This window comes from Papaver somniferum, unplaced genomic scaffold (genome assembly GCF_003573695.1).
Source record: "Papaver somniferum cultivar HN1 unplaced genomic scaffold, ASM357369v1 unplaced-scaffold_125, whole genome shotgun sequence".
Classification (NCBI taxonomy): Eukaryota; Viridiplantae; Streptophyta; class Magnoliopsida; order Ranunculales; family Papaveraceae; genus Papaver; species Papaver somniferum.
This window is the reverse complement of record NW_020621603.1, coordinates 17,935,566-17,948,524: the sequence shown is the minus strand read 5'-3', so window position 1 is coordinate 17,948,524 and position 12,959 is coordinate 17,935,566.

Below are 12,959 nucleotides of genomic sequence, written 5' to 3'. Positions count from 1 at the left end.
TTCAGGAAAGATAATTCACCATGAGATAGATGAATGTGGTAGAATGAATTCTGGATGAGCTATATATGATTTTTCATTCATTAATACGTTACTTTAATATGTAATAATCGATAACGGGACGTTGTTGCAGAAATTTCACGCTAAATTACTGATAACAACCCTATTATTCATCAATCTCTTTTCAACTTATAACATAACATAATGCAGTTGTTTCTCTTCAACTATCATTTTTCTTAATAAGAAAGGAATCTCTTCAATTATCAAAACAGTTATTAGGTAAATCGTTTCTATAACTGCCGACATGAAAAACAAATATCTAAAAGATGAAGAAAAAAAAACAGACAATTGCAATCAACACTCAAGGTGAAAATTTTATTAAACCCAAACTAATACTATAACCATATTATTGTACCCAATGCAATGCTACTTGTTTGAGGGTGAAAATAGTTTCTGCTGATGTTGGTAATTTCGTGTGTGTGGGTGAGAAACGAGTCTAAACTCTAAACAATGTACTGCACGGGAGTACTTTGATTCGAGAGATTAATCTGTACAAATCCGGCCTAAACCAAGAAATGGTCGTTCCAGACTTGCTTCAGTAACAAAGTGAAGGAGAAGGGTTGGTCTTAGGGAGGGAAGCGAAGAGATTGTTGAGACCAGAATAGTTGATTCTGGAAGAGTAGTTCTTTGACGACTTGTATCAGAAAGTGGAAAGCTAACATATGGGAAAGCTAACAAGTGATTTCTGAGTGTTGTATTCTCCTGACCAAAACTTGTTCTTTGGTGGAAATAGGTGAGACCTATTTATACAAGTCGCAATGAAACGTACCCTGTTCTCGTAAGAAGTGGAAACGGTTGAGTAAATGGAAGGAAGCGGTAACGGGTAACGCCTGGAATTGATGTTTCCATAATGGAGGAAACGTTTCACCATTACTCCTTGTATTTACTAACCGCCTCACTCTTAAGACACTTTCTTGTAACGGGCGTAGTGTACGCCGCACACTGTAAACCGTCAGACCAATACCCTGATGAGCATCCCCCAGTTTGTGACATGTTTTGATGGCTCGAGTGCTTTCGCAGAAAACGTGTACCATGTTGCTATTGTTTGGAAAGTTAAGATTGAGAGGCTTGACAGTTCGGTGGTGACCTTCGATGGCCGAGATTTTGCATCTTGAGAGGAAGGTTAGCCGTTGATTGTTGCAACCTTCCATTTGGCAGCCAGCGGCATGGAGGCATGGCCGGCATGGCTTTGGCGTGGCCAAATTAGGGCTTTGGCACCGTGGCCAAGAGTTGGCATCGTATCCAAGAGATTGCCACAAGTCGTTTGGTGGCAAGTTTGTACGGCTGAGATCTGCATCTCAGGAGGAAGTATAGTCGTTGATTGTTGCAACCTTCCGTTTGGCAGCCAGCGGTATGGTTGCATGGCCGACATGGCTTTGGCGTGAAGTGGAGCCGCTGGCAGTGTGCAGCTTTCAAGGGAGCCGCTGGAAGTGTGCAGCTTTGTCTAAATTAGGGTTTGACATGCTGAAACCCTAATTAGCGCCCTTTACTAGAATCGTCGTAGCATTCGCGTACGCACTCGTATTTTGACGGTCTGCCGCTCCATTTCGATCAGAAAAGAATTATATATCTCCTTACGCGGGAATAGTTAGGTTTTGAGCTCGTTTAGGGGGTGAAAACAGCCCGACAATAAAACTCAGGAAGAATTCAGGAGGGATGGCAGCATGGACAAAGTTAGGTTTTGGTGGCACAAGCCAAAGAATTTGGCAGCCAAAAAAGTCGCCACAAGTCTTTTAGTTTGGTGGCGGACTTGGAAGGCTGAGATTTGCATCTCAGAAGGAAGGGTAGTCATTGATTGTTTCAACCCTCCGTTTTGTCATCCAGCGGCATGGTGGCATGGCCGACATGGCTTTGGCATGTTTTAGGCGCGGCCAAAATTAGGGTTCTGGCATAAATCGTGATGTTTGGCCTTGGGACGGAAGTTTCCATGCGTTAGGTGGCGAACTTGTACGGCTGAGATTTGCATCTCAGAAATGATTGTTGCAACCCTCCGTTTGGCAGCCATCGACATGGTGGTAGGGTCGGCATGGCTTTGGCATGTTTTAGGCGCGGCCAGAATTATGGATTTGGCATAAACCGTGATGTTTGGCCTTGGGCCGAAAGTTGCCATGCGTTAGGTGGCGAACTTGTACGGCTGAGATTTGCATCTCAGAAGGCAGGGTAGCCGTTGATTGTTGCAATCCTCCGTTTGGCATCCAGCGGCATGGTGGTAGGGCCGGCATGGCTTTGGCATAATGGTGCGGCTGGCATGGTTGGCATGCCTTGGCGCGGAGATGTGGCTGGCATGGCACGCCTTTGGCACAGTGGTATAGCTGGCATGCCTTGGCACGGAGATGTGGCTGGCATGCCGTGGCACGGAGATGTGGCTGGCATGGCATGCCTTTGGCACAGTGGTGCGGCTGGCATGGTTGGCATGCCTTGGCGCGGAGATGTGGCTGGCATGGCATGCATTTGACACAGTGGTGCGGCTGGCATGGTTGGCATGCCTTGGCGCGGAGATGTGGCTGGCATGGCATGCCTTTGGCATAGTGGTGCGGCTGGAATGGTTGGCATACATTGGCGCGGAGATGTGGCTGGCATGGCATGCCTTTGGCACAGTGGTGCGGCTGGCATGGTTGGCATGCCTTAGCGCGGAGATGTGGCTGGCATGGCATGCCTTTGGCACAGTGGTGTGGCTGGCATGGTTGGCATGCCTTGGCGAGGAGATGGCATGCCTTTGGCACAGTGACGTGGGAATTAGGGTTTGGCATGTCGAGACCCTAATTAGCATTAAAAAAAGAAAGAAAGATACCCTGGTAAATTTCTCACAGGCATATTTAAGACCTCAATAAATGCGCTTAGTGGAGACATTATTACTCAAGTTCTGTTTCTTTTCAGAGTGACGTCAATGTTTGACTAAGATTTTACGATTTTAACCCTAAGCTAAAAACCACCATCAACACTACCACATCATACTAACAACCAAGTTATTGCATAACTGTTGTTGGTAAATGCACGCTAACATCTTCCCTATTTGTACATTGTTGCACAACTATATATAATACAATTTATCATATACTAAGTTACAACTGGCGCAATATCGAATTATACCTCAATCAGTTGTGACTAATTCTATATTCAATTAACAATAAAATCCCCAAAAAATAAATATGCAATTATGATAAAACAAATCAAAATACAAAAAAAAAAAATCAAAAAAAACAAAAAACAAAAAAACAAATAAAAGTTGTATAACAACCAAATTAACTTACTTTGCCTCAAAACTCATAGTTTAACTCGTATACGAAGATGCGATCTCACTTTTTCCTCAATCTATTTGTGGATAATCCAACGGTTGTTATTTAAGGTGGCATTAAAATAACCAAATTAACTTTATAAGAATTATTGATCCACTCACAATTATGCTTGGAATAAGTAGTACGAAATAACTTTTCATTGTTGTGGATTTGGAAGCATGCTAAATAAGAGATTAAATATTATTAACAATACTGGAATAGATGAAGAAAGGCATAATGTAATATAATATTTATAAAAGTTATCCTTCGAGCTTGTGCGAGAGATCTACACGATGGATGATTAATAAGAGGTATGTTTACTTTATGGTTCTTTAGATGATCAAATATAATATATTTTTTTGTCTTTTTTATATTAGTTTTTCTTCTTCCTCAGTATGGTGTCTAGAAAATGTACGAGGAAAAAGTCACAACTGGAGGTGGATAATATGTTATAGACAAATTGTGTTTCGAGGCTGGACGTTTTTTTGGTAAAGAGGTTACACAAGATTTAGATGTTCGCTTATAATAGGCAGTTTCAACTACATATATATATATATACACGTGTGTGTGTCATTTGGAATCCTAAGATGATATTCTAAGGTATAACGCCTAAATATAGTGGTGTTCTCTTATGCTGGTAAAAAGAAAGATGTGATCTTTCGTAGCAATTTTATAGTTGTTAACTGATTGATTTCACTTATCAGTTTGGAAATTGAAGATATATTACAATATGTCTTTATTTATGTAAGGTTTACAAACTTTCAGGGTCATGGACTACGAGGAATTGGAAGATCCATTAGTATTTGTGTACAATAAGTTGATTTTTGGATTTTATGTTATACTTGATGTTAATTAATAAATACTAAATAATTTCTCTCAAAATTGTTTTCTGACATTCACGATTATATAGTACTTTTTTCCCCCTTTTTTTTGGTAATTTAGGATTTTACCTTGCTAAAACTTAACAATAGAAGGAATGAGGCTACAACGTGTAAAGGCTTATTTGTTATTTTGAAAGTTGCGGACATGTTTTGATTATACATGATATATGGAGTTCAGCATTCTAGCATAAGTGATAAATTGGTGTTGTGACGACGCCAAAAAGATTGATACAAAAAACAACAAAAAAAGTTTTTTTTTCCGGAAATGGTTTCGATACTAATCTGGTCCGAGTTGCAAAGATGCTAGAAGGGTCAACATTGATCATAAACGTTATTTTTAGAAATTTGAGTAAGAGTGATTTTTTTTTGGAACTTTACTAAAGGTTTAAGTTACGGAAACTTTGGAGAACTATAGGAACCAAATTAAAATTTGTTTACAAGAATTTTTCATATCCAAAGAAAGTAAGCCAAGAATAACTCAAACATTAGTTTTTTAATGCTATGAATAAAGAAGAACTCACATAACAAATAAAAACCTTCATGTAATAAATTAATCAAACATTATCTTGATTATTGGTGATGGTGGAGAATAAGCTTGGTGACTCACTGGCGTTTTCTTAAAAGATCAACCAAAGAAGTTAAAGAAAAGAAAAGTCGAAGGCGTTGAAAAGACTGGTAAGTAAGGTTGATTATTCAAATCTTCCCAACGAATAAGGAAGATGAGAATGTGATCATTGGAGGCGATACTACCAAAACAATCAATTGCCTTCATACAAATACACGATACGCGGGTATATTTTTAGAAGTTTGGTTGATTGATTTGTATTTTTCAAGAAAACTGTATGTGCGGTGCATATTTCACCGTCGTGGATTTACAGGTGGACCAAGTCACTATAGTTTTCACCATTTTAGTGTTTTCCTCATTATACAAATCCCTTGGGTTATTTATTTTTATTTTCTATATGATTGCTTGATATATTGTTATATATTGAAGCATATTAGGGCTTTGTTGAGATTGGATTCACGTTGATTATACTGACTTAAAATTGAATAAAACATCGATATTGAGAATTAGCGGGTAGTTAGTACACTATCAACTTTTTCTTTCGTGAACCTGTATGGAGAAATCCTTGTACACTCAATAGTATAGATCTCTAATAATAAGATCATTGTTCGTGATTGTATATCAAGGTCAACCTAGTATCACCTGAATTATTAAAGATCTGAATCCAAGAACAAGTCTTGTAATCTATATTTCAAGATATGAAGTCAACAAGAACTAGTATTGTAGGATCTTTACAATCTAGATAAAAACTGTCTAGGTTGATTAACGTACTACTTGTGACAATTAAATTATACATATAAATAATATAATGTGGAAAAAGATAACACAAGATACCGACGAAGAACACTTTGCGATTTCTACTAATCTTATTCCCTAATCAATAGTTACTGAATGATCATATAACAGAAGAGACGAACCTTAAAATAGATTAGAGCTATAATATCAAGATAAGATTCCAGATATCAAGAACTATATAGCAAAAGATAGTCTAACCGGGATTCACGAATCCCTTAGTGAAGACTTTAAAATTCGTAAAATAATTATGTTTCACGAAGGAACCCAAGTTTTTAAAGGATGATTCTAGCCGCACTTTGACATAACGTGTCAGGATTCTATGTTTGCAGAGAGTTCTTTATTTATAATGATGAATTCGACTAGATTGCTTAAAATTCAAGTAATTGTTTGTCTAGGACAAATCAAGTTCGTGAACTAGTTTCCATGTTTTACTTTGATACCAAGCAAACTTAACTTCTCAATATAGATTTATTCCAAAGAATGGAGACCATGTAATCATGTGAAAAACTTTTCACAGGTTTGAAAAGAAGAACATGCACAAACGTTTTTTTCGTTTAAGAACAATACACTAAGTTTTCATACGAAAATAGCCCATAAAGCTCGTGAAAAATCAAGAAATTTTGGAGTTTAGTGACACTCGAAAACATGTCAGTTCACGAACTGAAAAATCAATCTGCATATATGAGATGTTTGAAGTGTACAAGAATCACCATATAAATGTCGATTTCGCAAAGTGATAAAATTAGTTTGTTTACATGAGGAACTTTTCCAAAAGTGTACCTTTCGCAAACTGTAAATCAGTTTGTGAACAAGAAAAAAAAATCCGACGTGTTAAGGATGATGCCCAAAAGAGCATTGTTCATGAACTGAAAAATTAGTTTATGAACAAATTGAAAAATAAAGTTTATGAACATCAATTTTATGTACAGTTCTCGAACTGAGTAATTAGTTTGCGAATATTAGTACTGCCAAATATTTTTGGGATCTCCTTTCGTAGTCATAATTTTTTGAACAATAAATTATCCTCAACCTCAACAGCAATAAGTCCATGTCTTGAAAATTTTCAAGTTCAAGATTGAACTCGAAACTTTTTCTTAAAAATTCATCAATTATACTAAAGTCAAGCGACATTATCTCAGCAAATATAATGGTAGATATAATGAGTAATAGGGTAGTTGATGCGTGTTTTTTTCCACAAAAATTACTTTGGATATTTTCCACTAATACTAACAAGTAATGTGGTGGTATGGTAGTAAGGATTGTTCCCACGATGAGCTGTGTAATTGTTATTCCAAAGGGTGATATTGTTGAGTATTTAAACTAAATTAAACTAATTACAAAGTAAAAACGAATAAATAAAGATTGAGATCAAGATGAGAAAGTATTAATCATGGATTTCATCCTCCATCACCAATCATGCTCCTCAATTGATTTAAATCATCATTCATTATCTCTTTATACCAATAACCCTAAAGTATATCTAATCGGCGTAATACTTCGGTACGCCCTCATATGTCAATATATACTGCAATCGCTAATATATGATTTTTTTTCCCACAAAATAACCTAGTGTTTATCGCTAAGAGATTCAATTTGAGGAAAGCATTAATATCTGTGATACGAGTTATTCGTAGGTAATAATGTAAGAGCATTGCTCGGTTGAATCCACGAGGAGTTGGTATGTCAAGTTTGGTTATGATATTTTAGTTCCAAAACTCGAAGTTTCTTGATTTAATTAATATAGTTAACTTCTCAGGGGTAAAATATGAATAATATAAATATTAAGACTCGCTCGTGTTATTTTGAAAAATCTGAAAACGTATTGATATCAACGAACACATCATCCTTCCGTTTGAGGTTATTAACACAAACTTGACTTCTTATATTTCCATCAACATTTCTTTCATGTCGTTTATATTGAATACATAACATACGGAGTTTGTTTATGTGTCTCTAGTATCATTGACTTGATAATTTCATTATGATCAAAATGTCAAGGAAATATATATTAGTTCTTTCATATAACTTTGGTGTGTGGAGTTATGATGTGGTTTGATAGTGGTAAATAAGATGTTCGATTCTTAGATTATAAAGATTCAATTTTAGACTTAGATTACAAAACTAACTAGAAAATAAAAGAAAAATTATAACAAAGTTTAGAGATACTGGGAATCGAGATTCCACCAAAATTCATGTTCATGTGGTTCGAATATCAATTCTTAGACAATTATAGCTCAAATAATAACAGTTCATTGACTCTAGCCAAAGTAGATTTTATAAAACATTAATTGTAAATGGTAAGCATGGACTATCAAAACACTTAAGCTAAGCATAATCCATCAAACTAAACCACAACTAATTAATTTAAAATGTACCTTAGATTCCTCTTTTGTGGAAAATTTGGGTACAAAGGAGACTCTTGTTGGTAGCCGGTGGTGTTGCCTCTACAATATTACAGCTGATTCAGTTGATGTGGTGCTTATTCTGCAGAATTGATCAAAAGACAACAAACAGAAGAGTCCAAGAAATCAAGAGAGATTGGTGTTCGTGAAATATGGGTTCGGAGTTAACTTTTTAATGTTACCAAATTCGAAAAACTGATTGTAACGAAATTTTAACAAGATCGTACAAGTGAATATGTAACCAAGAATTCAATGTCCTGATTGGATATATTCATCACACACCTGGCGTATGACTTGTACAGTTGAGGGAAATTTGAATTGGCACAAGCCTATATTCATAAAATTTATCACTGTCCAGACATTTGATACTTCAATTTTATATCCATTTGCGAAGGAATAAACTCTCACAGTGTTTTGTCTGTATGAAAAGTTGTGCAACAAATTTAAGCATATAGGCCATAGTAGTTCCAGCTTTTGCTGGAGCTTCCTAACAAACCCAATCCAAACCTATATTATCTTTTCTATTAGAAGCACCAAGATTTCTCTTCTTATTTCCTTCCACTAAATCGTGACTTCCTAGTTCCAAATTAACATTAAGCTGACTAAATTATATGCTACAGAGATCATCCCAGGACAAACGGCACCATAAATAATATTAATGCAGCACAAACTGGTGATTTGTCAAAAAGATGGATTCATATTTGGAAGTCTCTACCTTTTCTGAACTTTAACATGAGTTGAAATTAACGGTCTGGGAATATATATTTTAAAAATATTATTGATTTCCAAAAACTAATGTCACATTTAAATATTTATAATGTGACAATTATTCTCTCTCTTAAATGATAAATTTATTTGTGTTAATGCAAAAAACCGTTTTTTGTTGAATGGGTTAATGATGCTCATTAACATCTTAATAATGTATTTCATTTAATCCCATATTTATTCTTGAGTATTAAAATAAAATCAGAATTTTAATATTTTGAAGAGTGGTTGAAACCTTTTCTCTTGTATGTGAGCTTTTATTTTATGTCTTTTGAGCTTTAAAAGAAAAATGATTTTTTTTCGTGATAAAGAAAAACAAGCGTGTGATCATCCTTGATTTTTCTGAAGAATTTCTGAGCAAGAATGAAGTGTAGAAGTTTCACATCCTATCACCGTGCAAGAGTGACTGTGTAAGAAATTGATTTCGGTTATTTTATCCTGGAGAGTGACCTAGTCCGCAACTCAACCTTGACATTATTTAATCTGTTTTTTTTAATTGTTTTGCACGCATAATTCATCAATTTTTCCAACATTAACTATCATATCCCCATTATTTATTGGAAAACCAACGATATTTCGGACTTCAAGATCAGATATATCTACAACAATCAAAAACTCGGTGATACCTATGGAGCTGAAGCTTAGAATACCTAAGAAAGATGTTAATGTAGTGATAACTTTACGTAGATTTTCCGTCTTTACGTTGTCCAAGTAGCCTCTGCTAGTGCTAGATGCGAATTCACACAACACAATTGTTGTGACGGAACACCAACAAACTGTAAAAGAAACCTTAAAACTGTAACACCTTTATTTATTTTTTGACTTCCTGTGAACCTGGACATGGATATCCTCCAAGAAAAGCTCGGGAGCTATAGATACTATGTATGATTAGTGGTCATTGCAGTTCTGAGATAAAATTATAAGTTTAGAGAGAAAAGTATGTTATTGTGCACTTGTCAATCCTAGTCCACAACTCTGTGGGCCTAGAAGTTGTTAAAGTTGCTCAAATCACGAATGAGTTTTCGTGTACTTCATACATCTCAGAATACGCTCATTTTTTTTTTTTGTAGATATAAAGAATTTTGTAAGGAGAATGCATGCGCCAAATATTAATTTAAATTCCATTATTATTTAGGTCTTGTTTAAAAAATATCTTCTGAATTATGAGATAGATTGACAATAAAAGTGTGAGAGTATCTTCATTAAACCAGGGACTAGCAAGGGGCTAACAAGGGTTATAGCCCATCCCTAATTCTAGCTGAATAAAAAAAATTTATAAGGAATTCTTTCAAAATTATTACTTAACCCACCTTTATTTATAATTAGTCCTTGTAGTTGAAGCACAAATAATTTTTAGTCCAAAATATTTTATAAAACTTAGAATTTTCTTTGTCACATCCATTTACTTTCTTAGATTTACTTGTAGAAGAAATCTATGTATTTCATCCTTTATATTTATATGAACTTTTAAAACTCTTAGTTGGTTTAAAAATACTAATGAGATTCTAAATATTTTTTGCAGATCTCGTTATTGACTCTTGTGTAATCACCATAGTTGATCAAGTCGTGGTTTAACATCCAGTATCATCGAGTTGAATTGTCGCAATAGTGCTTGTTTCCAGCAAGTCGTGTTCTTGCTGAATAATTGTAACAAAAGTCGTTTGATAAAATCTTGGTTCTCTGCTATTAGATCCTCATCAGGAAAAAAGTATCTTTTCATCAGTTCCATTAGCTCTCGATATCATTCGTTTGAATTTTCATGGCAAAAATTCATCACAAAAATCAGAGTCATTGGGTTAACGAGGTTAACTCGCCAACTATGATTCAACGTAAATTAAGCAACATAATTGGGAAACTTTCCCTCCTACTCAATATTCAAAAGTTTTTCAAAACTAATAGTTTGAAAGTTTTGTTTGCCAGTTTTCCTAAGGTTGATTTAAGGAAACAAAAAGATCTAGTTTATCTTCAACCCCTCTATAAGCCAAAAAAATATCCTCCATTAATTCCTAGCCCTATCACCTCCAGTATTAATAATATGCAAAATATTGAAAAAGAACATACAAAAAATTTATTAGTAAAACCCAAAAAAACTTCTAATGGATAGAGTGTCCTCGAAAATGCAAGCTGCAAATATTGAAGTCAGTCCTTCAAGAGATATTAGGAGACACATAACATCTTCTCAAGTTATGAAGGATGCAGCTGAAGAGTATTCATATAGTCTCTTGGGGAAAATCATTGCCAAAGATCCTCTGAGTCATGAGGAGGTTTAAAAAAAGAAGTTAATTTAATATGGAAGTGGATTCCTTCAGGTTCACCTCTACTGCGTATTTAGGAAAAATAGGTCATGTAACCAATACAGTGTGTGTAGAGGTAAACCTGAAGGAACCACTGAGAAGAGGGGGATGGATTGATAATCCGGCAAAAGGAAAAACATGGGTTATTTATCACTTTGAAAGGAGGCTCTATTAAATATGTAAGATTGTTGGGTTGTAGATCTTGTTAAAGGGAGTTGTAAAAGGTTGGAACAAGAACATAAAGTGGAAGCAATGGATGAAAACACTTTTGATGAGTAAAGTCAAACTGAGGAAGGAAAAGCTTTTTTGGCAGGATATATCTTAGATGAGGGTGTTGTTAACAATATGGATATGATATCAGAACAACATGCTAATGAGAAGGAGAATGTCTCAGAAATAAAATTTTCGGCTGAATAAGAGATGAGGAAGGGTAAGAGAGTTAGATAAAAGGAAATCCAAAACCTTTCAAACCCAAATATCTCTTCATTTTAGAAATCCTATAGCAACCCAATTTATCAATCTGATGATATAAACATTGAAGTTGCTGAAACTGATGGAAGCATAAATGAGATGGAATCGGAGATGGATTACCATAATTATGGAGGATGCAATTGATAATTTTGTCAATCAGGCTGGTCGTGTGATTACACAGAATCAACATGGCGGATCTGCTAACTCATAGTTAATTTTCTCAAACCCTAAGACTTGTGCTAATTTTTATTTGTTTGGTATTTTGATTAATTTAGGTCTTTTTACTTCCCAGATTCATATTATAACCTCTTCATCTTTCAATATCGTTATTATTCCTTCTCAGTTCTCTGAATTTATACTTTTGGTTGGAGAGCTATAAAAACACTCCTGATTACTTAATTTGTAATTGTCTTATCAATAGGATGAAGATCCTTGCATGGAATGTTCAAGGATTTGGAAATGAGACAACTAGACAACACCTAAGAGAGTTGGTTAAATCTAATGATTCTATTATATCTTTTCTTTCAGAAACAAGAACTAGGAATCGGAAAATGGATAATTACACTACAAGCCCCAACTACCCAATTTTTTATATGTTCCTGTTGGTGTTTCTGGTGGGTTGTATCTTGGAAACATGTAATTGATATTGAATTTGTTGATATGAATTACAAGTTCATTATTGTGTTAATTTTAATGGATGCTAGGAGTAACCAAGCCCTTTTGAATTGCATGTATGGTGCCCATGTACCGTTGGTGGGAAACTAAATAATTGTGGTTTATCTTTTGTTTTTGATTGATTTGATTGACTAGCGGTAGTTGAAATCTGATTGCACCTAGTTTGTTTATTCTTGAGAATCTTCTCTTCTGATATAAGATTCACTCAAACTAGTTCAGAGTTTCGACAAGGATCTTTAGACTGTTGTGAGTTCTAAAGGCGATCTTGTGATAATCCATTGTTAACAGACTCCATTCTGCGCGTGATTGATTACAAGAGATTCAAGTTATTGTGTGCGGGTTTTTATTGAAGATTTAAGAAGATTTGAAGACAAAGAAGATATTGAAGATCTGACTTGGGTTTTATAATCTTTGGTGTGCACAATACTTGTTTTGATAAAAGAGGATCCAATTAATAATCGGTTTATCCTTGTGGTAGATTGGATTGATTAACTGAGTAGATCGACATCAACACAATTCTTTGGATTAAGAGTGTTGTTGGCTTAATATTAAACGATTACTTCGGTAATTGAACATAAGATAGATCTAAGGACCTGACGGAGAAGTTTATGTTAAGATAAACGGAAGAGCCTTTGTTCGACTCATATTACTTGGTTGAATAGAGTTGATACCAAACATATTTGTTGTTCCTTTACACTTTGGAATACGAACCAAAGGAATTGTTCCAAGTACGTGACTTATTTATAAGTTGGAGGCATGGGAATACAGACGGAACTAGG